Here is a 27,938-nt window from a genome sequence, read left to right as displayed (position 1 = left end):
GTTCTGGACCTAGGGCAGCAGCTGGAATGAGACAGGGAAGGTTCTGTGGAGGAGCAGCAATTCCCAATTGCTGGCTACTTGGGGGTTGGAGAGAGGAATTATGATGGGGGGTTTGGGGTGTGACTGGGACAAATCCAGTCCCAGTAGAAGTTGGGAGCAAAGTGGAGAAGCCTCCAAGCCAGCTAGTGGGTCAGGGGGCACTTTGCCAATTATGCTCACTCTCAGAGCCCACATCTTGCCTTGGATAGGGGATCCAATGGCAGTTTTGGCTTGTCTACGGCAAACATTTTCCTTTTCCACATAGACCTCTGGTTTGATGTATCCTTTTCACACTGACAGGTTAATAACTCATTCCACTCATGTCTATGCAGAGCTGGGCATTGTGGTCAGTACTGTAGCTAATTACCTTATGTCTGTATCTGTCCTTGCCCTGGGAAGGGTCTCAGGTGCTGGGTACCGTCTTCCTGACAGAACCAGCTTTGATAACCTCTTGAGAGCTCAACTTGCAGGGACACTTATAGGCAGTTGTATAGATGTTGGGCTGTGCAGTAGGTTAGGGGATGTACCCAGTTAGAGGGAACTCCAGTAGGCTTTCTCACTCCCATGCCAGTCATTTGCCTGGTTTGGGGACCCAGGCCCTGTATACATTCCTTCCACCCTGAAGCAAGACTCTATGGCCTCCGATCAGTCCTTCGTCCAGAGAAGCTTACAGGTTGTTATAAATACAAAATAAAATATAAAATATATACATAGTGAGTTCCACAGTGGACTTAGGGATATAGCTGGTCAGAGGGAATTCTGTAAGACTTGCTTCTTCATGTACCTGCCTTCTGTCCTGCATAGGAAGACACAATCACAGGTTGGCATCTGTCTCTTCAGGTTAAGTCATGTCTACCTGTGCTTAGCTCTCCAGGCAGTTTACAACGTTGTGCATGCAAGTGGCTCTTGCCACCAATATGCAGTGCTGGCACAGTCTAAGGATGGAGCTGCTCAGTACCTGTTTCCATGAAGCTGCTCTGGGTCCACCCAAGCAAACTTTTCTCTTTGTTTCTTTTACAGATCTAAATTTTGATATTTTTAATTTTTTTTCTCTAGCCACTAGTTATCTAGCCTTTTACTGACTTATTAACTTGCCTCCCTTTCCTTGTAATCACATACCTGAGATTTTATGTCTGGTTCATGGAGGCACAGAAATGTAGGGGTATCTGCAATCTGCTATCTTGTTTGTTCTAGCTTATAATTTTTTTTAATTAAAAACAGATTCAGTTGAATATCTTATATAACATTTGAGAAACAATAAACTATTATTCTTGAGTTTACATTATGCTTTCACAGAGGATTTTATCTCAGACATTGTCTTATTAACATTCAAAATTATCCAGAAAACTAGGTAAATATGATTATACTGAATCATGATAGAATTGCAAAGAAGAGAGGTACACTCCAGCTACCTTTACTCCTCCATTGGATCTTGACTTGAAAAATATAGTAAAAAGAAAAACTAATAGCTGAAATTGAAGCTGACAGGTTGGAAACTTTAATAAGCTTATTTCCAATAGTAATATAAGATCCATGAGTTGGAGATTATATTTCTAGCACTGTCATTTTCCTCTCTTTTAAGAACAGTGTCACGTACATAGAAATGGTCCATTAAATTTTTGAATGAATTTTAGGTTACTCATTCATACTTCATTGTCATACATGTTCTCTTGTCCTACATGAATAATTTTTTCTATAACTGAAGGACAATAGATCTATCTAAACAGTAAAAGGCAATTTTGACCTGTACTTATCATTTTGCATATTTTAAAACAAATTTGAATGTTATTAAACATTAATATTTAATTCTATCTTGCCTGTTAGTAAGCACATTAAGGAAGAAAAATTGAGATAAGTATTCAAAAATTTCAGATAGCATAATTGGAAGGGCTTAGATTCAATCCTTGATCTGTTTACCTTCTAAGTCTTAGTTCTTTTCACTGTGTTCCCGTTTGGTTATTATGACTTTTTAAATCTTCTTTTAAATATCATCCTTATATGTAAATAAATTTGATTTGTTTCTTATAATTCATGTATATCATATATTCGTATATAGTATATCATCACTATATACTTCTAATATAAAATATATTAATATGATATCATATTAATTATATATACTATATTATCTTACATTAGATAATATATTGTATTTCTTATATTAGAGTTTTTAATAATGAATATAGAGAAGAAAAGAAAGGATATGAAAAGATAACATATTTTTAAAAACACTTATTGTTCGAAACAGTTCATTGGAATTTGGTGAAAATTTGCATAAAGCCCTAAAAGATGGGAAAATGGTGTCCTTAGTTTTTGCAATTGCACTCATCCTTCAATTCCACCCCATGCTTCCACATAACCAAAAGAAAAAAATGGCATGAAGAAATGAGACAAAGTTTCAGAATGGTAGCAAGCCTGTGACTTTGTGTAACTGTTTGAAACCATAAGGAAATGACATCAAAGGATGAAGAAGGCCTCTCTTTACTGCATAGCAGTTCTGGAAGAACTGTATAACAGAAACTTCTAACCTCGATTAAGGACACAGGACAACACTGAGGAAAGACTTGAAATTAGAGGGATGGGGTGGCGGGGACATTCCAGGCACAGGGAATATGTGAAAAAGACAAGACTTGCAAGGAGTTTTTGAGGTTGAGGAGCTAAAAAAACAGTCATCATTGCGCAGCCTAAAGTATAAAAGGTTGTGATAGTTTAACTGAATCTGGTGAGACAGATTTGGCGGGATCATGAAAATGGAAGTCTATTATATTTAAATTATTCAACCACTAAACAATTGTCAACTCTGTCCAATTTTCCTGTTCTCTCCATTCAACTATCTATAGCCCTCCCTCAGCCAGCTAGGTGAAAGACACTACATCTCTTTACTAATTACCCTGTCTGTCCTTGCACTAAAATAAGCTTAATCCTTTGATAGAAAATTTAAATCAAGTCTTGCTACTGCATAAAACCTTGTAATAACTTCTCAACCACCAGTAAAGTGTTCCTAACACTTACACTTATACTTATCATGGACTTCCATTATCTGATGTTCTCGTTCTCTCTCTCTCTCTCTCTCTCTCTCTCTCTCACACACACACACATACACACACACACAGCTTATCATGTCATTGCTTGTCACTCTTCTACCTTGCTGTATTCATATTGAATTTCTTTCAATTGTTCCAACTTACCAGACTCAGAAAGGTTTTCTCCTCTGTCTACTTGTCTTGGGTGATTTATTCAACCTGATCATCTGGAAACCCAGATATGTCATTATTTTTTTTCTTGTCTCCAGCTAAATTATAAACCAATGTATATTCTTAGACCCTAGAACAGAACCAGTCCATGTTTACTGTTTGCCTTTAACAGAAAGGATAATCAAGGTAGAGTTCCTCTAATAAAAATGTGTGTGCTGCTCAAATAAATGAATTTTTCTCAAAATAATTTCTATCAGAAAAGTATAGCTTTGAATAGAACATGGAGTTCTTTGTATTTTAAAGTTTATAAAAATAATAAATAATATTACTTTTCAGAGAATTGAGGAGCCTTTTCTGAACTTCAGAAGAGTTCAGGAACTGATGGGTAAAAGTAAGCAGCTTTCACACAGCTCTATGAGCATTGAAGTAGTCATTTACCACTTGCAACACTTACCCACTTCCACAACTCATTCTGACAAAGCTTACCACAAAACCACATGCTCTTCCAATTGCTTGACAGAAATTCAACTTGAAAAGTTTCTTACAATGTAAATTTTCTGTATATTTCCAGCCATGAGAGAAATAAAGCCTGTCACAGTCTGTGTGGGCTTGGCACTTGAGATACTTTGGGACCCAAATAAATGACTAAAAGTGACACTGAAGAAGAGAATAAAAGAGAAAAATCAAGAGCGAGAAAATAGATAACACAGGCGGCTGTTCTCTATAATTCGCATTCAACTATCATTAGGGAAATTAGATGACCTGTTAGGTGGTGTGTTTTCCAAGCGAATGATCTGGTAGGTGAGGTCAGATGATTTTTGCTGAACAGTAGCAATGTTCAAAGTTTTAGGTATGCGGTGGTCCATGTTTGAGGTGGTTAATGTGGGAGGAGGCTGGAGCACATTCCTAGTAGCTGCTTAGCCATGGAAAGAGATAAAACAACAATGAGAAGCCATATTCATCTTTAAAAGATATCTGGATCAGTTAAAGATAGCAGAGTAGGTTACTGAAATATAGTTGGAAATGAGGAGAAATGCAGTTATAAAGAGTGTGTGGTCCTAGTTGGAGAGAGTGGTTTCAAGTGAATGAATGTCAGCTCCATTGGCTGATGGATGTACTGAATTCCCCACAGACACAATTAATATGCTTGCGGCTGAAAAGTCCACTCCACTTAGGAATAGAGATGATGCTTCAATATCAAACCAGTTGAAGACTATGGCTGAACACCTGGAATAATCAAAGCCTGCTGCCATAAAGACTTCGGTAGTTGTTGAGACCAATCATGGAAGTAATTACAGGATAAAAAAGAGTTGCTTTTATCAATTATTCTCATGTGCATCTTGTTTCTTTCCAGCGAGGTCCTTGGATAATTATGATGTTGTTGTTTGATGCATTATTCTGGCAGCCAGGGTGCCTTCTCCCAGGTCAGTCCTCTTCTTAGAGTATTTCATACTTCTCATTCATCCTTCTCCTAAGCAAAATATTTACATTCAATAGAGGCCAATCCACCATACTTTTTAAGTAGTAACACAAAAGTGAAGTCCCTCCAGTAAGGAATAGAGAAAGAAAAGCTTGATCAGAGCGCAGTTTCTAGAACAAAATTGGCTGGGAGTGTAGTCTTACTTATTGTTGGTAGAAGCATGTTAAGTTCCACGTGGCCTGGACTTCTGCATCTGTAAAACAAGAATAATAACATTTACCTTGTTGAGTTGTTGTAAAGACTGAATGAGAGACTATAGGTACCATACTGAGAACAGCGTTCACTACAACATAAACTTCAAGAATACTTAGCAATTATTATTTGTTACCATTCTTCAGTCATTCTGGAATTTTAACAGCTACTCATCCAACATGGGGTAAAATATGAGACCTAAAAAAATGTACATCTGAAATGCCCCAAACCGTTTAAGTTTATCTTTGAACTGCCTATTATGTAAAGCTTCTAAAATCCTCTATGTTCAACCACTTATAAATACATTTTTTTGCAGGATTATTATTCATTCTTTAGAGCTCAGCCCTAAGGAAGGACCTTGAGATAATAGTAGTTATTCCTTAAGCCAAATTGAACCCATGCTGTTATCTCCATATTCTTCGTGACTTGATAACACTTAGATTGATTTGTTAATAAATACAATTACACAATTTTGTTTCCCTGATTTTTATAGTATTTTTTTCTTTTTTCTCCCCTCCTTTCCACTCACCCTACAACACACCTAAAATGCAGCTTTCTCTGTGAGATGATGAATGTACATTAGTTAGTTAACTATGATTTGCATGGCAAAAGGGAAATGTTTTTATAACAGACTTAAATAAAACTGAATAATCAACATGTAGATGGATAAAAGAAACCTAACCTTCTGTTTGTTTTTGTTTATTAAGTTGAAAGCCCCATAAGACCTGAAATCATACTTCTTAAATTACAGTTTTACTGCAGCCTGCCCTATTTTTGCCTTGAAATGATGTTCAAAAGATTTTAACTTTGTTAAACATGAATTCTGGGGGAAAAATCTTGCTTCGACCATTTACTATGTGATGTTGGGCAAATCAGTTAAGTTCTCTGTGTCCCAGTTACAGCATGAGTCATATGAAGATTTTAAATTTACTTCCTTTAGAGGGTAATTTTTAAGATTCCTCCTGATACTGATTTCTGGTTTCTTAATGCTGTGGTTGAAAGAGATACTTGATATTGTTTCCATCTTAAATTTTTTAAGACTTGTTTGGGTACCTAATGTATCTATCCTGGAGAATGTTCTATGCACACTTGAAAAAATGTAGAGATTATAGGGTTACTTTGAAATTAAATTGAATTAATTTTAATTGCTGAGAACATGTCTCACAAAGGGCAAGAACTGTGTGTTTCTTTGCACATTTGAAATACAATAATCCCATACAAGAGTGAATTCTAGTAAGGTATGCTTCATAGAGTACGAGGCAGACTTATAAAATTGTGAATTTAAGTCCTCCAAGTTCTCAGACTCAAATATAGAGCCAGGAGATAATTGTGTGCTTCTGCATGTGTATATGCGCATATGTGTGTGCGTGCTTCTCTTGGCTCCTTCTTTAATATAGCAATGCTAGTTCGCACTCTGTTTAGCTAAATAAAAGATGTTTAGACTTCCTTTAAGGCTGTTGTTCTTCCAGCTCTTCTGGCAGCAGATGTAAGAGCGTAACATCCTGTTTTGCATGGTCAAAGGTTCCTTGGCTGCAAGAATGTTGTACTAAATGTGTTAAAGGAAATAAATGGTACACTGCTCTCACAAAGACGGTATGGTGTCCGAGAGGAGTTTAGTCTTTACTTTTCAATTTTCTATGTAGTTCACTGCTATCCTCTAACATTTCTGGACTCCCAGAGTGTACTCAGCAGCTTCAGGAACTGGCACTGTCCATTAGGCCCATCTGACTGTTTTCATTCTGTTATCTCCAACTCCAAGGATACTTGACAACTGGAATAATTTATTTCTGCATTTAAAATGGAAAACTCATGGCCATTTTAATGTATATGCAAATTATAACTTTACGGAAGGAATATTTAAGAGGATTTGGTAAAAATTAAAGACTCAAAAAGTAACTCATCTCCACAATTTTCCATTTTTCAGTGATTTAGCATTAAGAAAACTACTACTTCTAGTATTTTCAATAGGAACATTGATGTTTCTGGACTAGCCCCAAGTTTTTCTGTTTTTCAAAATTTTCAGAAAACAATGAAGTGAAAAGGACAGTTCACTTCACAATAAATATATATTAGAACCACTCCCAAACTCAGTGGCTTATGACAAGGGCTTATTTGTCAGTCACAATTTATAGGTCTTAAAGGTTGAACTGATCTCACCTAGGCTCAGTTTGCTTTAACTCTAGGATATGGATTTTGTTCAGATCTGGTTTTCTTTGAAAAAAGAGTAATATATATTTAAGGCATCTTCTTCTCATACCAAAATGCAAGAGTGTGAGATGAAAAGCACAACAATGAAGTGCATCTCAAGAATCATGCCACACAGTCCTTTGATATCCAGTTTGTCAGAATAAGTCACACAGTGGTAAAGTACATTCCATCCACCATGAGACTATGGAACATGTTGGGGGTAGTCCAGGCAGGTGGCAATGGTCAGGAAGCGAATACTTGCTGAAAATACTCTCAATGATAAGATGAAAAAACTAATCAATTTAGCCTCCAAATAAGAAGTACCAGAATGATTTTTTCTGAAACTTGGTAATGGTTCAACTTGCCTTTAAGAAATACTTCTAAGTAGGTATACTTAAGGCTCTTTTTGAGCATTCAGACACAAGACAAGAGAATCACCTCTCCATAATTCTCTCATCTGTCACAGAGGGCCTGGTGGAAGAGTTTTAGAAGTCAGGAATGTACACTAGACATATGTGAGAGAGACATAGATAGCGATATGCAATGGAGGGCAGGGAATCAGAACTTCAGTTCATTGTGGTAAATGAAACGACCATCAGTAAAGAATTAAGTAGAGTGGTCTTTATATTTTGAAGGCCTGAGAGGAGCAAGGCTATGAACAGTTGCAGTCTTTTCAGTGCTCTGGCCTCCTTGTGGACTCCCCTCTGTGAAGATATGTATAACCAAGATATGCATGGAGAGGCTGAGGACCAATCGATTAAAATTAAGGGATAGGAGAGTAGGTAGAAGCCACAAGGTCATAGTAGAGAGTTGCCTTAACTCTCTCTTCTGATTAAGGAAAGCAGCTCACATCTCTTCTTTCTGTTGAATTCAGGAGCCACAAAGCCTGATAGTCTTTGTTATGTTGTATCACGTATGCTTTAAGTAATATCATGTTTTCTAATACATGAGCATATACAGTGTCATCGTTGATAGAATCATGTACCCTGAGTTCAAAGTATAACCCCCAACAATGACCAGCAGTTTAATTAACCTGTCCTGTCTCATCCCCCTTGCAAGTAAAAAGTAAAAGTAAATAGCTCATAGGGTTGTTGGGAGGCCTCAATTAGTTAACCATGCAAAGATAAGGAAATAAATGTTAAATTAAGTACATTTGCACTATTTATATGGAGTTCTCAGACATATTAAGTTGCACATTCTTTATAAAAAGAGGAAATTTGGTTCACACAGATGTTCACTTGAATTCTTACTAGTTGTATAATATTGGATAAGTTACTTAATCTCTTTAAAAATGGATGCATATAGACAATCTGTTTTATAAAATTGATGGAAGTGGAAGGGCCAAGAACATAATGTCAGGTTTTCTTTTTCATATTTGAATTACATTATTAGTAAATTAGTTACTTGATGATATATTATAATCTATAGAGAATGTGTTTTAATTATTAGATAACATAATACAATTTATTAATAACAGTCTTCTAGCAGCTTGCACAGAACCCTCAGAGGGAGCATATATGGCAATGATGAAGTGTAAAAACAGTGATTAAGCATCATTACTTTGAATATTATTACCGCAAATGCATTTCTGGTTAAAATCATTCTTGCCTAAATTAGATAAGGTGTGAGTCATATAATTTTCTCCTTGCGGTCCTACTTCAATGAAAAAAAATGTGAGACCAGATTTTTTAATATTTTTGGCTCTTTTATCTAAATCAAAATTTACAATAAAGGAACAAAAATTTGTTTTTTAATGGAAGTGAATCTACCTTCTACCTGGATTTAATCTCTATGAATTCTCACGTGAACAACTGGTTTCCTTCTTCTGCCAGGGAATTATGTCTCAAAATTATTCATCAGTCTGTTGTACAGTCACTGCACCATTTCTTCTAACTGTCCTTTTGCTCTGAACAGTGGCTCTGTTCTGCATTGTTTGAGTGCTTATGATGATGATACCATGGAAATATTCCCTTATTTAGCAGACAAGCATAAATCCTCTGAAGGCTCAAGAGTCCACAGGATGTTTGTGAGTAGGTATTTGATAGGACAACCAACAGTTCTCCCAGGGCAACATAGCTGTATAGTCAGTCCTTGTTTTAGGACTGAAACTTCACCAACTGCGTACATTTGAGAAAGATTTGGACCTCTTTGAGTTTTTTTCTGTAAGGTAGTAAGAATAGCTGTTGTGGCAAAAAGAAATGATAAAAAAAATAACTTGAAGTTATTCTGAAAAGTAGTCTATATTTCTTAATAAAATAATCCTGGGAAATCTTTCAAGAGCATGAGTGTTTCTCAGTCTTATTATTGCTTTGTAATTTAATTATCATACCTGGAACGACAGAGATGACCTGTGATTTGTATAATGTGTATCATTAGTGTTCAATAATCACATCTATTATCAGATAACACATAATGTTATTTGTGCTTTATATTTTAAAATGGCATACAAAGTACCAAGTAAAAGAATTCATCAGAAGTATTGACAAGATTTTTAATTCCTTCTGTTTCCTTTGATATTTTCTTAAATAGTATATGTAAGCAATGCAACCCATATGTAAAACACATTTCAGTTTATGTTTATTCTGCCTTTTATTGCACATTTGAAAATTAATAATTCAATGTTCTAATATTAGCTGTCATCTTAGCTGTGATAAAATTAATAATTCATCAAAATGATATCAAACAAATGGTGCCTTTTTTGCTCTGGATAGAAATAGTTCTTTCAGCTTTGAGAAACTACAATTGGTGAATTTATTTCTTTTATTTTGGGTGAAATAATATTTATTCATTTGAGCTATAATTTCAATGTTTTCATGTTAAGTATAGAAATCTGCATATATCATAAATGATGCTGAGAAAACAACCATTCTCTTGTTACACAAGTTTGTTTCTAGCCTTGCTCATATCTTGGCAGACAAATCTTCAGAAAAACCACAATAAAAGAGTCATGTTTTGGAAAAGTTGAATATAAATGAAATAATTTCTTCTTTGGTTCTGGCTGGTGTACTCTTTGCCTTTTACAGGCTAGAACTCACCGTCTGTATAAAGTAGAAGTGAAGGGTGCAATGGTGAGAAATCCTGCACATTTTTTTCTGACTAATAATATATTTCCTTGAATCTATTTGAATATACTTTAAGTTAAAATATGTGATCCAAAAGTTGTATCATGCTTAAAAATGTGATCTTAAAATACATGATTTCAAGAGTGTTTAATACTTTGTCCTTTTGTAATTTATGGCTACTGTTTTGGGGTTCTTAGAATTTTAGTGGGAGAAATAGTAACGCAGTTCATTTAATTCTCACATTTTTTCTTGGAGGCAGTGGTGGTATACAGCAAAAACATCATAGCTTATAGAAAGGTTTGAGTTCTCACCTAGGCTGATTTTATGAACCACATTTTTTAGATAGTGGATTTATAATATATCAAAGGGTGTTCAAAGCCTCACTATAAATTTCTTTATCCTAAATCTTACAAATCTTACTGAATCATGAGCCAATGTTTTCAGGTATATTTATGGAGAACAATTCTGTGTCCTGGGTGGGTGTGAATAAAGTGGTAAACCTCCCTCTTCACTATGCATTCACCTTTTTTTGACTTACTATTTCAGCTCTAATTTTCTCAGTATCAGTGTGCACTGCTACCATCTGAAGCACTTGCTCCCAATGGAGTCCCAGTACAGTTTTAGAGATTCTGTTCCAGTGAATTTAGTGAACAGCCCAGAATTTACATTTTAAAGTAAGTACCCCAAATTATTCTAGTACCAGTGGCCCACATACCATTACCATCTATCATTCCTTGACCAGATTGTATCAGAAGCATTTCTAATACTGATACTAAATATTGATAGTGCCCCTCTTTAACTCTTCAAAGTATTTTGAGTTAGATGATAAATAAAATGGTGCACTATCCATAGATCATACCTAAAGAGCACATGATCATTGCCTCTCAGGGAAGTATATTCCTGAATTCAAAAGAAGAATGTTGGTGTTGTGTACTAGAACTGAGTCTTAAATTAACAATAAACTTCTGGGCCCTATTTTCTTCCTCTCCTCCATACCTCCTGGTAACACCAGTTTTAAGATCCCTGAATTCCTTTCTTTTCTTACTTTATTAGTTTGTGTTTAGATTATTCAAATAAATGTGTGCTTCAAAGTTGACAGTGTTCACACGAAAATATATTTCTCACTGAGCCTATAAACCTATAAGAAATTGTTTACTTATATCGGTGAATCAACTTTCTGAAAAAGACCCTGATAAATCTGTCAGTGGTAACAAAGTAAAAGAGTGTATATTAAAAACAGAAATTTACAGCCTTTTTTTACTCCTTCTTTTCATAAATTAAATAAATGTCTTCACAGTAAAGAAAAACTGTCCTAAAAATTTTCCCTTCTGATTGAATAGAATACTGCCCATTGTAAGAACTCATTTATCAGAAGTTTTTATTTGAGGTTTCTATTTATCAAATATTGAGTCCCCATTAATTGGAAGGTGCTATGTTTTTAAAGTCCCCTCCAAAACTCATGTTGGAATTTAGTTACTTCGTAATAGTACTAAGAGATGGAACCTTTAAGAGGTGATTAAGTCACAGGGTTTTGCCCTTATAAATGGATTATAGCCATTATGGGAGCGAGTTAATTACCACAGGAGTGGGTTCCTGATAGAAGGCCAAGTTGGCCAGATTTCTTCTCTCTGTCTTCCATGGGTTTACTTGAATTCTATGTTGTGAAGCACAAAGGACTTCTCCAAATGACAGTATCTTGCTTCTGGACTTCCTAGCCTCCAGAACTATGAGCTAATTACACTTCTATGACTTATAAATTAACCAGTCTGCAGTATTCTGTTATAACAACAGAAAATGGGCTAAGACAGAAGCCAACATTTTAGGTTCAAAGAAGCAAAGAAAACATAGTCACTTTTCTCAAGAAGACCAAATTTGACACACATTTTCATGGAGTCATGTGCAAAATGCTGTGGAAACACACAAGATTGCTAACTCACTTTAACTGTGAAAAACAGTGATATCTGTTTTCATAGACATCTAGGTAATGGAATATTTTGTCTGGGAGTACTATAGTGATATATTATGAAAATAAAATTTTCACAAAAGTTTTCATTCAACCTTTGACATTTGTTGAAGAAGAACTTACTGTGTACAAACCACTTTGCTTGGCACTGAAAGTAATAAAAATATCACAAAATCATGCTTTCTGCCTTCAAAAAGCTTAGAGACATGGGATTATATAATATGGGAGGTAGAAAGTGCTATGCATAAAAAGAACAGCTTAGATAGTATGATATAGGATTTTAGGCAAAGATAAATTTCCCCTTGGCTAGAGAACTGCAACTTTCTTAATACTGAAGATCATATTTTAGTTTTGATTTTTTAAATGTGGTCTTATAGATTTCGCTGTATTTTTCTGTGATAATTTTCTAACTAAAGTATTTATTTCTAGAAATAATCTAATAAAAGTAACACATGACCTACCTATCTCTTCTCTGTTCTCTAGGATTTTGTTTGTTACTTTGACACAGATTGAAATATAGACTGGTTCCCCACTCAGTAATGCAATTTGTTTAGAACCCCAAAAGTTCTCTGATGTTTCCATGTTTCATATCTCTGTGTCTCTTGCACATATTTTGCAATATTTCTGCTTCTATTTTACCACAGAGTGCTTTCTAAACATTCCTCAGTGTTTGGCATAATCTCCATCCCATACTATATGCATAAGAACCTGGAGGTTCTTGAAGACAATTTTTTAAATATATTTTTCTCTACTTATAAGTAGACATCAATAGATGTTGACCAGATTTCTATTATCTGGAACTGATTTGAGGAATTAAGGAATATTAAGAATCTGAAGACAGGAACAATAGAAAAACAATAAATTTTTATTAATTAAAGATTTGTGATTCTGTCATATATCAGGTACCTTGGTACACACATGAACTGCAAAGATGAATAAGAAATCATCCAAGCAATTACAGCCCAGTTTCAGGAACCATATTTCAAGTGACATTGTATAAAAAATTAAGCAAAAATCCAATTCAGCATCAAATACTCTCTCCTTTCTTTTTTATTCTGTGGCAGATAAATAAAAACTAAAATGAGGAAAGAATTTCAATAACTAATAATGCAATATGATTGAAAACCACTTGTCTTATGGAGACATGAACACTGTATATGTAAATTATGTAGCCTCTGTTCTCAGGACTACTATTTAGAATTATTTCTCCTTTATATCCATAGGGAAAATAATATCTGATAATACTTGAAACTGACAAGTTAAATTTGCTAAGGAAATTTTAAAATTACAAACTTTTTGATTAGTTATTTCCTTTTCCTATCAACCATGCATGTATATATTGAGATTTACTTTTTGTTAGTATCAAAATCTATTGATTCTCAAGATAAATATTGACCTGACCTTGCCTTCAACTCAGTTATATCTACTTCTTAAGTCAATAAATCTAGAAACAGATCTGACAGCAGTCGATATTAGTTTAAAATTCTTAAAACACAGTTTGCTCTAAGGTAATAATTTGGGTATTTTAGTTTTTGCCACTAAGAAATTTAAAAAGGCAGTATAATTTACCAATCTGCTACATCAAACTATTTCTGTGTCATTTGGTTCCAAATACTAAGGTCCTATTCATGCCTAGAAACATATCTAATGCCTCTATTTCTTTTTTTTTTTACACATTTACCAATTTATTATAGAGTATTGTAAAGGATACAGATGAAGAAACACTTCAGGCAGATAAAGGAGAAAGTGGTACAGAGTTTCCATGGCCTTTCCAGGTACGCCATCCTCCAATAACATCCATGTGGTCAGCTGTCTGGACTATCTGATGCTGTCCCTTTGGATTTTTATGGACACCTCATTGCATACACATGGACAACATGTAGAAATGTGACTGGATATAGTCTGATCAAATGCTTGATGGATGAATGGGGAAACCACCAGAGCCTGTCTACTCAGATGCCCTAGGCTCTCTATGTGGCCTGTCTTCTAATCACTCACCCAAAATATTTGGATACTTTATTATGCTTGCTGGTGGCAATTGTACACCAGTCTCTTGCTTTGATTCAAATTATAATTAAGCTATATAATTATCCTCTAATTGACTGATGTTCTGTGTTGATCTCAGTTCTCCTTGGACTGAATTTTACCTGGAGGTACAATAAATAGAGTCAACAGTCATACTGGACTTTAGAAGTTAAAGGCAATAATACATTTGTTACCTCATTTATTAACTTGTTCTTATCTTTTCAAAGTCCAGGAGATATAAAACCACAGGTTAAGACTGCATATATTTATACTATACATAAAAGAGGTTAGCTCAGGAGCCTGGTTATAACCAATGCAATGTACTCTAAAATTTATTACTTTTTTAAAAATAATCTTTTACTGACACTGCTTCCCAGTGAAGTTAGGGATGGGTGACATATTTATACTTCAAAAGTCCATAATGAAATCTGTCCAAATGTGCTTTTTTAAACTGTAATTTTAGTTTGCCATGTATGTAAGAATATGCAGCACTTGGAAATTGTTTTGAAAATAACCAATATTCAACTATGTTCCAAAGAAATAGACTGTAATATTAAAATGTACTTCACCAGAAAACTGTTTTGAGATTGAACCTAAAAGTCATGAGAACAGATGATGAGTTCAAGACAAAAATAAGAATAGATGATGAGTTCCGGATTTTACTTAATCAGTTAAGAACATCCTACTACAGGATATTTCAAGGTATAAGGTGCCACAGAAGCTATTAATAACCTCATTAAAGCTTTCATTCATTCCTAGTGAATGAATAACTAGAGACAAATCATGCAAATTGACTAAGCCATATGAGGGAGACATGAATACCTGAGGAAATACTGATACCTTACTGGAAACCACACTAGAAAACATGGGTACAAAGCTAATAAAACCTTACAAGAAATTCTAACTTTTTGAAAGCAGATGTCATATTTTGTTCATATTTCCATCTTAATGTCTATGTTTGTATAACATACTTTGCATATATGTGGCTCTCAATAAATTCTTATGTTTACCATAACAAATATATGTCCATAATTTTTATTCTACTTTAAGGACTCTTAATGTCATTTAATCAAATACGAGCTCTATATTTGAAAGAAATAGAATATCGTACATCAAGAAATGTGTTTTGATTATGAAATGACATGTTTTGCAGTGTAATATAATTGTATTCAGGGTCACAAAGAAAAAACATATAAGTAACTATTGGAATTATAAAGCTAGAATTATTTTTTCATTTTTTAAACTTGCCATTTTTTAATCCTGTAATGTTTCTTATCATTCTGTCTCCAGGATTTTGTTTATACTGAACTTAAGACCATAGAAATATTAATCATGATACCTATTTGAAGAAAATGTTTATTATAAATGTGTTTTGCATTAAAATGTAATTTATAATAATTATGCAACTGAAAAGTTCAAATAGGATTATTTTTTGATATTGTGTTTACCTTTTCTACTAACTCATATCTAAAAGGTTAAAAGTAGTTCAAGAGAAACTTTTCTCTAATTATCTAGTTTTCTCTCTTCTCATTCTTCTACGAACCTAAAAATGGTTAAACAGGGACAGTTACCACCTGAGAACTGGCATTTGAAATTCAGCAAAATGAATTTTCCTCTTACCTAAGATTCTTTATATTTCTCATACTTAGTGTTGGTTAACAGAGAGTGCTGCTTACAGTATCTCTCATTTGTGTAAGTGAAAAATAACTATGTTTTTATTACTTAAAATATTACAAAAAGGGACAATATGCTAAAAATATGCAGTGAACAAATATCATCTGTACAGACTGGAAGAGAACCTTCATAAATTAACCTTATTAGTGCATTACTGTAAGCGAATGCCAAAAAAGCTCCTAATTTGCATTAAGATAGATTTTTCAGGTTGGCTGCATGATTTAATTAAAGAAAAGATTAAGAATCATTAAACAAGCTGCTCTACCTTGCAATAACAGAATTCATATCTGATTCAGGTTAACGAAAACACAGATGGTGATTCAGTAACTGTTGAGTTGCTGTAACAGAATGAAAATGATCCCATTAGTTCTCTGGAAATGTGAGGGAATTTGGAAATTAGTATGCAGATACATTGTATGGTGCTAGACAGCTTGGTCTGCTCGGATCATCGCTGATTATACTTTGTTTGGGTTGGCAACACTGAACTTAATAAATGAAAAAATGTTCCAGTATACCACAGTTGGAAACTGTTCAAGGTTGAAATAGGTGTGCAGGCTTTCAAAAGGAGAGAGTTAAGTAAACAAATGTCAATCAATTCAGAGCTGGCAACTTTTTTTTTTCCTTTAAAGAATATGTCTGTTCTTGAGAAGCAAGTGTCATAAAAATGGAAACCCTTTACTGGATACATATGTTTGTGTGATATTTATTATTACAAAAGTATTTTAAATGCATAGTATCAGTTGGAGAGAGATTAGCAAGCATTTTAATAGTTTTCTTTCTGGCAGAAATAGAAAAATTCAGTTACTATGAGAATTATTATATTTTTCACAAAAGAAATCAATATAATTCTGATTGAAAATGTTATGACAGGATTTAAAAAAGTGTAAGTATAATGACTATTGAAAGTTTAAAGGTGTCATTAAGGACCACAGAGCAATCTTCAAGCAGCCTTCTAGGAAAGAAGAATGTAAACAAGTAGCATAGTGAATCAGTGCAGCTGACAGAAAGAACCAGTGCATCAGGAGCTCAACTATCTGGGCAGCCTCCATTTTTAACTCCTGGTTCACACCATCCATCTTCATGCTCAGCATCTGACCCTTTGGAATGAATCTCAGGGATAGTGTGAAGATACAGATACATAGAAGTCCTAAAAGGCAAGCAGCAAATGATCCTTTTTCACTTAATTTATTACAATAAAGAAGACACAGCAAAATATGTACGGCTAATGGGAGCCACTTTCACCCTGAATGTTGAATGATCATTTTAGTTGCATTTGTATATGGTTATATGAGATTTGCATTAGGTCCCTCTCCTACTGTCCTGTAATGATTTCAACTAGACTTTCTTTTTGAAAGTCTGTCTTGGTCCTATAATTTTTCTAGCAATTAACTTAAAGGCCAGACCATAGATTATATGGAATGCTCATGGGATTCAATAAAAAAATGAAGGTTACATTCTACACTTAAGTGTTCCTTATTATTGTGTGTTATGATCTTTCCAGAATGTTTTGTACCAGGGACTTCATCCTTCATATGCAAACCAGCTTAAAGCTTAAGAAGCATTAAGTGACATCATATAGTCTTGGACAACACATACTACCAATGTGATAAGACTGATGTCATGGAAAATATAACTCCTTTTCAGGATTAGTACCTGAAGACTCTGATCGGGTTGCCTTTTCTCTATTACTATTCATTTCATTAAACTGTTTCAAAAGTAATTTATATCATCATTTCTCCTAAAATTTATATGCTAAAACTTATACTCTACAATGCATAATAACTTCAACACCTGGCAGCATTTGAAAGTATACATGTTGTTATAAACATGAGTATCATAGTTTCAAATGACATCCCCTTACCCATAGCCCATTACAAGTGTTTTTTATGACTCTCAAACCAGATTACTAAGGAAATCACACTTTTGAGAAGAAATGCTATGAAACATTTTCCATGCACTGCTAGATACAAATTCAGTATCTATGGTTATAAAGGCCTTGGTATACCTTCCTTCTTTTTAGACACAACTTTATCTGATCAAAAAAGTGTCTCTCTGGTTTCTCCAAGCACTGTATCAGGAGCAACTTTGAGCATATGAATTGTGCATGCAACATATGGCACTATTTTAAATCAAGATGCTTAACAAAGAAACTATATTAAATTATTTGCCACTACAGTATAGTATTGTCATTTTACAGTGCTAATGGGAGCCACTTTCACCCTGTATATTCAATAATCATTTTAGTTGCATTTATTTATGGTTATATGAGATTTGTGTTAGGTCACTCTCCTACTGTCCTGTAATGATTTCAACTAGACTTTCTTTTTCATTTAGTATGCCAGTTCTACTCATTATCTTTGTATCTGAACACTTTTTTTGTTCATTTATTCACATGTGCATACATTGTTTAGATCATTTCTCCACCCTGCCTTCCTCCTCCACCCTTCTTCCCCACCCCACCCCCTCAGTTGTGTCTGAACATTTTGTGGGAAGGTTTGAAGTCAATGGAACAGATTGTGGAAAGAATTATGGTACATGCCTATATTTTTATGCCATTTAAAATTACTTATCCCATTTCCTTTATAATAAGAACCTATGCTGTGGCAAATTGGTAGTTACTTTTTTATTGTTGTGAAAGCTGTTTATAGGTGTTGCAATATTAGCTCTACAATGACTTGGAGAAAAGTTGTTCCATAAAAATAAAAAAGTATAAGGAAAAAATAAGTGGTAGGCAACTTTATTTATAGAAATCTTCACTATAGGATTCTTTATCATAAAAAGTTAATTCTTAGTGGATGTCACTTATTTACTCCACAGAATTTTAAAAAATAAAATATTTTAAGTAAACATTCCTATATGATATAGTTAAGTAAATGGTAGCATATATCAAATTTTACCATGTTATATTATTAAAAGGTCATTAAAATCAAGTTGTAATTTAAACATGATTATTTAAACACATTTAAATATAAGTGGGAAAGAATGAAAGTTTGGTATTGCCTTTAGTTGATCTGCATTTACTTGTCATTCCTTGAGCCACTATTATGAAAATTATCTACTCTTAAAAGGTCTGTATTCTGTATGTGGTTCTTGCACCCCAACCAGCAAATGAGACTGTGTGATGTAGCAACATGCCTTCTGTAAATGTTAAATAAAAGGGACTCTTACCTCTTCTGAAAAAAATATCTACTATGTTCCATATGGTGCATTAGCAAATGTCATGAAGTTTACATTATTTGTACTATCCCGTTAATTACTTTCATTTCACAGATTGTGAGATCAAAATTTAATTTACCAAAATTGTAGCTAAACAGGATTTGAACACAGTGCCTGTGCTGCCAAATTATTTCCTCTTCAGCAGACATTAACTCTAACCTACATAACTTTTAAAATCCTTACTATTCTGATTCAAATGTCATTTTATGCTAAATAATGCAGGTAAGGGTCAATTAGTATTCAATTTGTACTCTATCAAACTGATTTCAACTTGATTTGTTATTATGTAAACATATTCTTTTACCTGTTTATCATACATGGAGTCTGTTTTTCTAACAAGGTACACATAAGTACTAATCACACCACTACACCCTGGATGGAGAATGAGTATCTCTGCCGCAAGAATCAAAATCCACACTAAAGAGGAATCAACGTTTCCACTGGAAAGAGCTTTGTTTATGTATTTCCCAACCAATATATTAAGAGGTATATTTATATTACACTTCTCTGAATGATTATATCCATAGTGGCTTAAAATTCTCTACCCATAATTCCTAAAGGAAAGCCAAGCCTCTATTCAAATTAAAGAAGTCTTCAAGCTACTAATTATTCAGTAAACAAGTTAATCTGCTTGCCTGCCCTTGAGGAAGTTTTGCCCTACCTCTTGTCCAGAATAAAGCCAGAATTCTCCATGTTCCTCTTAAGGCTGAACCACTATTAAATGGAAATGATTCCATCTACTGCAGGAATAGAGCTTAACAAGTGGGAAGAAGGACAAAGTGTTCAAAGAACAAATTTTATCATCAAAATTAGACAAAGGGGAGCAGTGAAGAAGGTGGGTTAATGAAAAAAAAAGAGAGAACTCAAGATTAAAAATTCAAAAAAGCTAAATAATTTTAAAAACCAAAAATAAAAAAAGTGGAAGAGATTGTGAGATGACAGGGACAAGCTCTAATGATTGCTATGCCAATGCTAAGCTATCATAAACCAGAGTGGTTTTTCTTCACCTTCTTCAATAGCTCTGTGATTGAGAAAGTCTAAGCTTGATGCCTAATTAGATAAGCATTACAAGTGAGGAAGGGCTGAGAAAAAATGCCATAGAGATCTTTAAGGTTTTAAAACTAAAACCTGGGTATACTACAAACTGTATACCCTTCTCCACCAGCTACTCCCTGTCAGCTCCGCCTTCAAGCACTTTCTTCGCTGATTGACCAATTTTTGGAGCACTCTAGGATTCAATGCAAACTTCTCCTCTATCTCCTCAGTGGTGTTACAGCTTAACCACTTAGGTTCTAATTTTCCAATTTGTAGACAATTTCTAGAACAAATGATCACCAATGTTCTTACATTATAAAAATCATGCACTTGTTAACTTTTTTGACAGAAATTCACAAAGAGAGAAATAAAATAATGTAAAGCATATAGAATAATAAATCACATAAATAAATGATTTGAGTAATACATAAAATAATTGATAAAATGTTTTACTAGGACATTTTGATCCAATAGAATTTCTAACTAGATAGATCTAGTGACATGGAAATAACCCTGCCTCTTATCTTACTATTTTTATCTATTGATGATTCTAGGATGGCATTTTTGGTTCTTGATATGATTTCTAGCAGCTTAGAGATATTAAGTAAATATTTATAAAAGAACAAAACATCCCTATTGTTTGGGGAGAACCACCTTCTATAGTTCTTTCTAAATGATGTTAGTACATTTTTGCTGGGAGATGCAAAAGCTTCACTTCCCTCATCCTTAACATATTCCTAAGCAAGTACATTTATTTGACTATCAGCTTAGCTCTAATATATTGAGAACTGGGCAGGTTGGTTGGGGAAATCACTAGCTACTCTAATGTCCTAATTTTGCTTGAACAACCTATATGCACAATAACAGTACCTTGGGTAAATTGAGAAGATGATCTGCAAACAAACAGCTACTCAGATTTAAGGAAAAGCAGAATTTGGAAAATGTGCACAGAGGTGAAATCAAAGTTAATTTTATATACTTCTTGGCTTTAGAAAAAATCTAAAAATTTCCTCTGTTTTCTCCTACCCTTTACTTATATCATTAGATACATACAGAAACTTATGATTCTCCCACTTAACATATATACTTTTATTAGAAAATGTACAACATGAAAATAGATCTAAACCATTTAATCCATCCCAACAAAGTAGGCAAGTTTCAATGTGAAATATTTTTTGAGAGGAAATCATGCTCCCAAAGTGTTCCTTCAAATTCTAAAATTAAAGAGTCAATGTTTGATAAATGGAGTTAAATCCAGAGAAGTAGCAGTAGGTGTACAATTCATGATTCTAGAATATAAATTTTGTATAATTTTAAGGCAAGTCTCAAATATTCTGTGATCATTTTAAATCAAATCTGCTTTGAAGCATTCAGAGCTGCCATATTCCTTTCTTTCCTGCTTTCCTTTCATTCCTGTCTCTTCTCCTTCCATCAGTTTTTCAATTCTATTTTGAAATGCTTTAGGTTCCTAACTGGTTATTTAAGAATACAAAGTCTACATGATGTAATCTGAATTACTACAAATCTACACATGTGTTAGTTCTACAGTGCACAGCCACTGGAATTTTTTTCCTATATATAACACTGATTTTGTGTTTTTTTCTTATGTGTTCTGTTACTCCACATTAGAGGTATACTGGCACTTTACTGACTTTCACCATTCCGTCAGATCACACATAATACAGCACAATTCAGCAGGAGTGAACATAAAAACAGATTATCTCTCACCCTGGGAAGTTTGCCCTTCCTGTAAAGGTTGAAAGAAATGTATGGAAGCTCAGACTAATATCCCTCACAGTTTACCAGATTGTGAATATCACACAACTTTTGTAAAGGCAAGTTGACAGTCATTCTTGAGTAGTAGTCTGAAAGGAGTATATTGAGAGATAGAAGTAAAGAGTACTTGCCTGCAAAACTTGTTCTAGTTAAGAACCATAAGCCATAGGCCTTTAAAACATCACTGCTAGCTAGCTGCAGAAGCACTACAAGGTACAATACTTAGATTTAAAATTCAGAATGCACCTATTTGTTCCTTTTATTTTAATGTGCCTTGGGAAGAGGATAAACATTTGTAAACACTCATTTGTCTTAATGAGATTGTGCTTTCATAAAAACCCCATTAATTATATAAAAAGTTTAGATGGGATCTAAGGGTAAAGATAGCAGAGTAAAACTAAAACACATTACCTCTTTCCTACAACTCTCCCCACATAGTGAAAGAAAGGAAAAAAAACCCAAAGCCACCATGACTATCTGACTATCTGACTATCTGAACAATACCATAAAATGGTAAGCAGGAAAAAGGCAGCCAAGGATAGACTCAAAACTCTAGGGTGGTTTGTATTTTTGATAAAGTGCTATGCCACTCTCTCTTCAGAGGTAAAATGATTGGAAAAGAGTGTAAATGAGCAGAATTTAAAGAAAACTACCTAATTGAGAGAGATGCAGACTGAGGGACTGAATATCTGACTGGATGTGTGTTGGGGGAAGAAGGTGGAAATCACAGAAAAGCAAATAGAAGAAACCTCTACTACTATGGCATGGTCCCTGTGACCTGGTCTCCCGCGTTACATATGCTCATAGTTTTGGGGAGAAGAGGGTAAAACCTGAGAGGTAAGGACCAATGATTAAAATCTAAGGAAATTTAATATATCAGATAATAAAATGGAACTTATTAGAATTAAATATAAAAAGGACACAATAGCTTTAGAAAAAGTGAAGCACATATAAAAAGCAACAGTTGGGGCCACAGACACCCCAATAAATTTCTTAGGTTAATCAGATTCTGATTCAACCATATTCTGATTCGACAACTCTGGAGTGAGCCTGAGATTCTGTACGTGCATCAGTCTCCAATATGATGCTTATGCTGTTGGTCTTCAAAATACTACAAAGAGTAAGAAAATAGAAGAAATTAACAAGTGACTCTAACTCCATGATAGAAAAATAGTCCTATGCTATTTCTCCCATGCTCCTGGGTATTGATATGTCAAAAATCTCAGAACAGAATCCACACTTTCCATCAAAGACAACATTTTTTCCAATAGGGCTATACCCTCTGCCCTTTACTCTGCCAGGCCTAAATACACATCTTCCCAGTGCTTCATACTATAGAAAAGATTACAACACACTTTGTACTTCTGAGGTAAAGACTCCCTATCCTTAAATAGTAGGGGAAGAGGATACAGGAGAATCCACTCTGAACAAAATGAAAATTTAAATAATGACACCCATATTAAGTTAAATTAATGAAAATAAAAGGAATACAAAGAAAAGTATGTAAACATACTTTAGAGAAAAACAAATGAATAGAGAATCCAGAAAGCAGATGAAGACCACAGTCTGAAAAAAAGATCAAAATTATGTTTCTTATAAGTGATCACATTATGTACAAATTGCAATAAAATTAGAACCCTAAAAAATAAAAAGACTTAATTGAAAATGGAGATTGCCTAGCTATAAGAACACTTCAAATAAATGTGGAAAACTTTAAAAGCTGTGTGCATGAACCATATTGCTAATAGTGAGTGCTATGGTTTGCCAATGTTTGCACCGCCAAAGCTCAGGTTGAAATGTGATAACCATTGTAAAGGTGTTGAGAGGCGGATTCCAATGGGTAGCGATGAGGTCAAGTGGACGCCGCCCTTGGAACAAATTAGGAACTTGGAGTGAGTTCATTCTCTCTCACACATCTTTCTCTGACCTTGCATGTGGTGCCTCCTGCCATTTTATGATATGCTGGCTATCTTAGACCTGCCAGCCTGTAGCCTTTTTTTTTTCTTTTTTTGGTGTCCTGGGGTTTGAACTCAGGGCCTCATGCTTGCTAAGCATGTGCTCTACCATTTAAACCCCGTCCCCAGGCCTTTTCTTGCTTTTGATATTTTTCAGATAGGGCCTTGTAGTTTTTCCCAGCACCAGTCTCAGATCACAACTCTCCTATCTGCAGTCTACCACATAGCTAGAATAAGAGCCATACACCGCCATGCCCAGCTTGTTTGCGGAGATGGGTTTCTCTCACTAACTTGAATCTCTACCTCCAAAGTAGTTGGAATTACTAGTGTGAGCCATGGTGACTCAATGACAGCTGACAGAATTTTAAACAAGTGAATTTCTGTTCGTTATCATTGCCCAGCCTGAAGCATGCTGTTTACAGTGGCACAAACAGACTAAGACAGCAGGGAAGGCTTAATGAAATTTTAGAGATTACATAGAAAAGAGGTAAAGATATTGAAGAAATTAATAGTAACAAAATTAGGAGTATATAGACTAAGCAATAATATTCATTGTTATCAAATTAAAATTTGAACATATGGAGAAAAGTGCTCAATCATTTGACAGAAGATCCTAGTTAATTGCATTTATTATGCATAGGTATCCACCCTCAGGATTCATAACTCAGTGAAAAGATGAACAAAGACAAATTAAATGAATACAATGGATATACCTAGATTACTCTATGCATAAATGTAACTATATAAAACTATAATCATATAATTTATAGCTATAACATATTAAGGATAAATACAACTAAAAAGACTATTTTGAACTAAGAAGATAGTATATTAATGAAACAAGAACAGTACACTATTTAAAAATAAAGAGTAAAAGACCAAGCAAGAAAATACAGAGACTAAAAAATTCACCAACATCCTTTGGAAATTAAGCAAACAAGAAGGCAGAATTTGGTAGAACAGTAGAAAAATAAACTTAATATATCTTCCAGATAAGGAAGCACCAAAATTGTTAAACTCCATCATACCCGTCTCAGGAAAGTACTTGAAAATGAGCAACAAAAAGAGTAATCCAAGAAAGACGTGATCTAAGAGGGAGGCAGAGTGGAGCTTCAGGCAGTTGAGGAAGGGGACACTGAGCTGACAGCTGTTTTATGAGCATGGGAGGGCTCCAGTCCAGACTGGACCAGGTGAGCAGGTTATGGAAACAGATTCCCGTTCATAGGGTGTGTCTCTAATGTTGAAGTAAATTTTCCACTAGTTAAAGATCTGGAGAAGAATTAGTAATTAGTCCAAGGAAATCTAGGCAAACAAAAAGCAAGATATCTTCAGAGGAAACCATGAATTGTTTAAGACATGAAAAGTAACTATAGTCTCCTCTGTGGACCTTTTGTAAGTAGGTTTTGAAACTTACTTAACTGTGATTTTTTTTTAACAAAAAGATGAATTTTTTTATTGAAGGAAGGGATTACCTACGGAAAAACTCGTGTGTGCTGACATTATAATTGCATAAGAAAATATGTATCCTGTTTAAGCTATTGAATTTTGAAAATAATGAAAGAATTCTTGAAGCACCTGAGCAATTACAAGGTCAGGCTAGTATCAGAATTGTTTGTAACAGTATCCATTTCTTCGTTCCACAAATCTTTTGAGGGAACCCCATGTGCAAGACTTTGTTTCCGGCCACAGCAAAACAAAATAGAGAAAATGCTTCCCTCATGGAGTTCGCCTTCTCATTCATTCAATGCCAGAAGACAGTAGAGCAACGTGTAAAAGATCTGAGATATTAAATGCAGACCCAATTCTGTGTAAATATTACATGAAAGAACTGGCTTTTTTAAAAACGAAAGTACTCAGGAAATATAGCGACATGAGCATTTGTTTTTACATTCAAGCTAACAGAGAGATAACTCCTAATAAACAAATCAGGAATAGAGAGACAATTATTAATAATTTAAAACAGTGGTAAGCACTTAATAAATTTAAAGTAAACCTAATTCTATACATCTAAGAATGTTATTATGAAAAATAATAAAATTGTTGTGAAATTTACCATCATAAGTTACTTATTTAAAAAAACAAGGTGCAATGCTTCTATTCAAAAAATCTATAAGCTGTACTAAAGGTACATGCAAAGAGTTGAATCTTTATGTTTTTTTACTTTAATAGTATAGTTAAATAAACATTGTCCTTGGCTTCTTAATTTTTGTAATAATCTTTTCCTTGAATCGAGTAGGGTACTTTCATAACTAGTACATAAAGGAGTGATTTGAAAGATAGCTGAATTTTGGCATTTAAGTAGACATTTCAGGTTTGTTCTATTTGAGAAAAATGAAGAATACGTTTGCAATATTCTTTCTTTTTTAAATTGTTTCTTTTTCTAAATCCATCTGTTCTTACCATAGTTTTCTGGAGCAATATTCACCTTTAATAAAGGCTACATATCAATAATGGGTTTTTTGTGTTTATATTTTCTTATTTATAATTATTTACTTTATTCCTTAAAGGCATAGATCAGGAGGATCACCTTTTGAAGCCATCCCAGGCAAATAGTTTGTGAAACTCTACATTGGAAAAAACCCATCATAAAAACAAAAGGGCTAGTGGAGTGGCTCAAGGTATAGGCCCTGAGTTCAAGCCTCAGTACCGAAAATAAAAATGAACCTTGCTAAAGTATGTTAAATTTTACCCTTAAGCTCCAGTCAGGAAATTGTTTTGTTACAAAAAGAATCAAGATATCGCTCCTTCTTCCCAGTACTGCACCAAAACCAGAGATGATAGGATAATCATAGGCTCCAGGTGAAAGCTATAATTCTAGAAAATCAAAGTTTTCATTCCCATGGCAATAAAAGATTAATAAAAATCATGTTGTAGAGAACAGAATGCCCTGGAATTTGAGGATGGTTGTAAAAATAAACTTTGTGCAATCACAAATTCTTTGAAAATCTGTGAATGTTGGGGAAAATTAGAAACAGATAATCAACAATCCCTCAGAAACACACTAAGTAGATGAATTCGGGTGAATTCACACTAGATACAGTTCCCTTATCACAGCTGAGTAGGAATTAGTGACACAACTATCAATCATCCAATTGTAGTTGTGTAGGGTAATCTAGTTATAAATATTATATACATTTAATTTGTTTCTGTTTATTTTTTTTTCTAACTTGATGAAATTCTGAACTGAAAATCCACATGAGATATTCTGAGAGATGAATTCAGTCAGTGGATGTCAAGTGAGTACTGAATATCTGGCAGATATTCTGCTAATTGCTAGGGTTACTGCCTTGATATGTCAGGTTCTTACATGGGAAATTTACAGCCTGATGGAAAAGGGTCAAATAAACAGGACAGAGAAACGCAAGGCACTTCATCTGAAACTTTCAATTAGAATACAGTTGCACTCAACAGAGGAGGATGACACTTCCTGAGTGCTGGCTCTCACAGAATCCATTTAAAAGCAGGTGTGCAAGGTGTTACCTACCACAAAGCACTTACCTTTAATCTCACCCATTCACTTGGTCTCATTCAACTCCCTTCATGATTATAGCACATTTTCTGTAGATAACTGAGAAAGATTAAGATTTAGCCTGAGTGATTAGCCTGAAATAAGATTCTACTTAACCTTAATCACATTAACTATCATCCTTAACCAACAAAAAAAAAATGCAGAGAAAATAGCAATGTGTCATCATGTGACATCAATATTCTTAGGCATTTCACAACAGTTTTTTGACTTCTACTAGGTGGGACTGCAGCTAGCCTGTATCATACCTATACGAGTGAGCCCTTCAGTAAAACTTAATCTTTGCTTACCCACATTAGTCCCTTGGTCTCTTCTCATCTGAAATCTTGCTCCCCTTTTTCTGCCACCTGGAATGACCTTCTTCTTGATTCTGAAAAATTTTGTTCTTACTCTCTTCACAGCCCTGTTTCAGTTCCATATTTTTAGCCCTACACTAAGCATTTTAAACCATAAAGATCCCATCTTACCCTCTCTAATTTTTTACAGAATTGGCTTTTCTGGAGCTAAGTTGATACTTTCTATATCACATTCAATGTTGTCAGTTAATATTTATTTATGCTAGCTTTCCCCAAAAGCTTATTGAAATTCTGAAAATTATTAGCTTTGTCTCACAC

At 34.2% G+C, this 27,938-nt stretch overlaps 1 long non-coding RNA gene across 2 annotated transcripts; it reads right to left on the bottom strand.

Moving 5' to 3' along the window:
* Positions 1-2,331: 2,331 nt before the first annotated feature.
* Positions 2,332-27,688, bottom strand: LOC141422369 (uncharacterized). Of its 2 annotated transcripts, XR_012446916.1 has the most exons (4): positions 27,615-27,688; positions 27,297-27,366; positions 4,857-4,906; positions 2,332-4,704 (listed from the first exon to the last, which is right to left on the bottom strand). It is a non-coding gene; the product is annotated as an uncharacterized lncRNA (long non-coding RNA). The 2 variants fall into 2 exon arrangements; XR_012446915.1 differs by having other exon boundaries at positions 2,332-4,906.
* Between the last annotated feature and the right edge of the window lie 250 nt (positions 27,689-27,938).

This window comes from Castor canadensis, chromosome 4, assembly GCF_047511655.1.
Source record: "Castor canadensis chromosome 4, mCasCan1.hap1v2, whole genome shotgun sequence".
NCBI classification, from domain to species: domain Eukaryota; kingdom Metazoa; phylum Chordata; class Mammalia; order Rodentia; family Castoridae; genus Castor; species Castor canadensis.
This window is presented reverse-complemented; position numbering and strand designations above follow the sequence as displayed.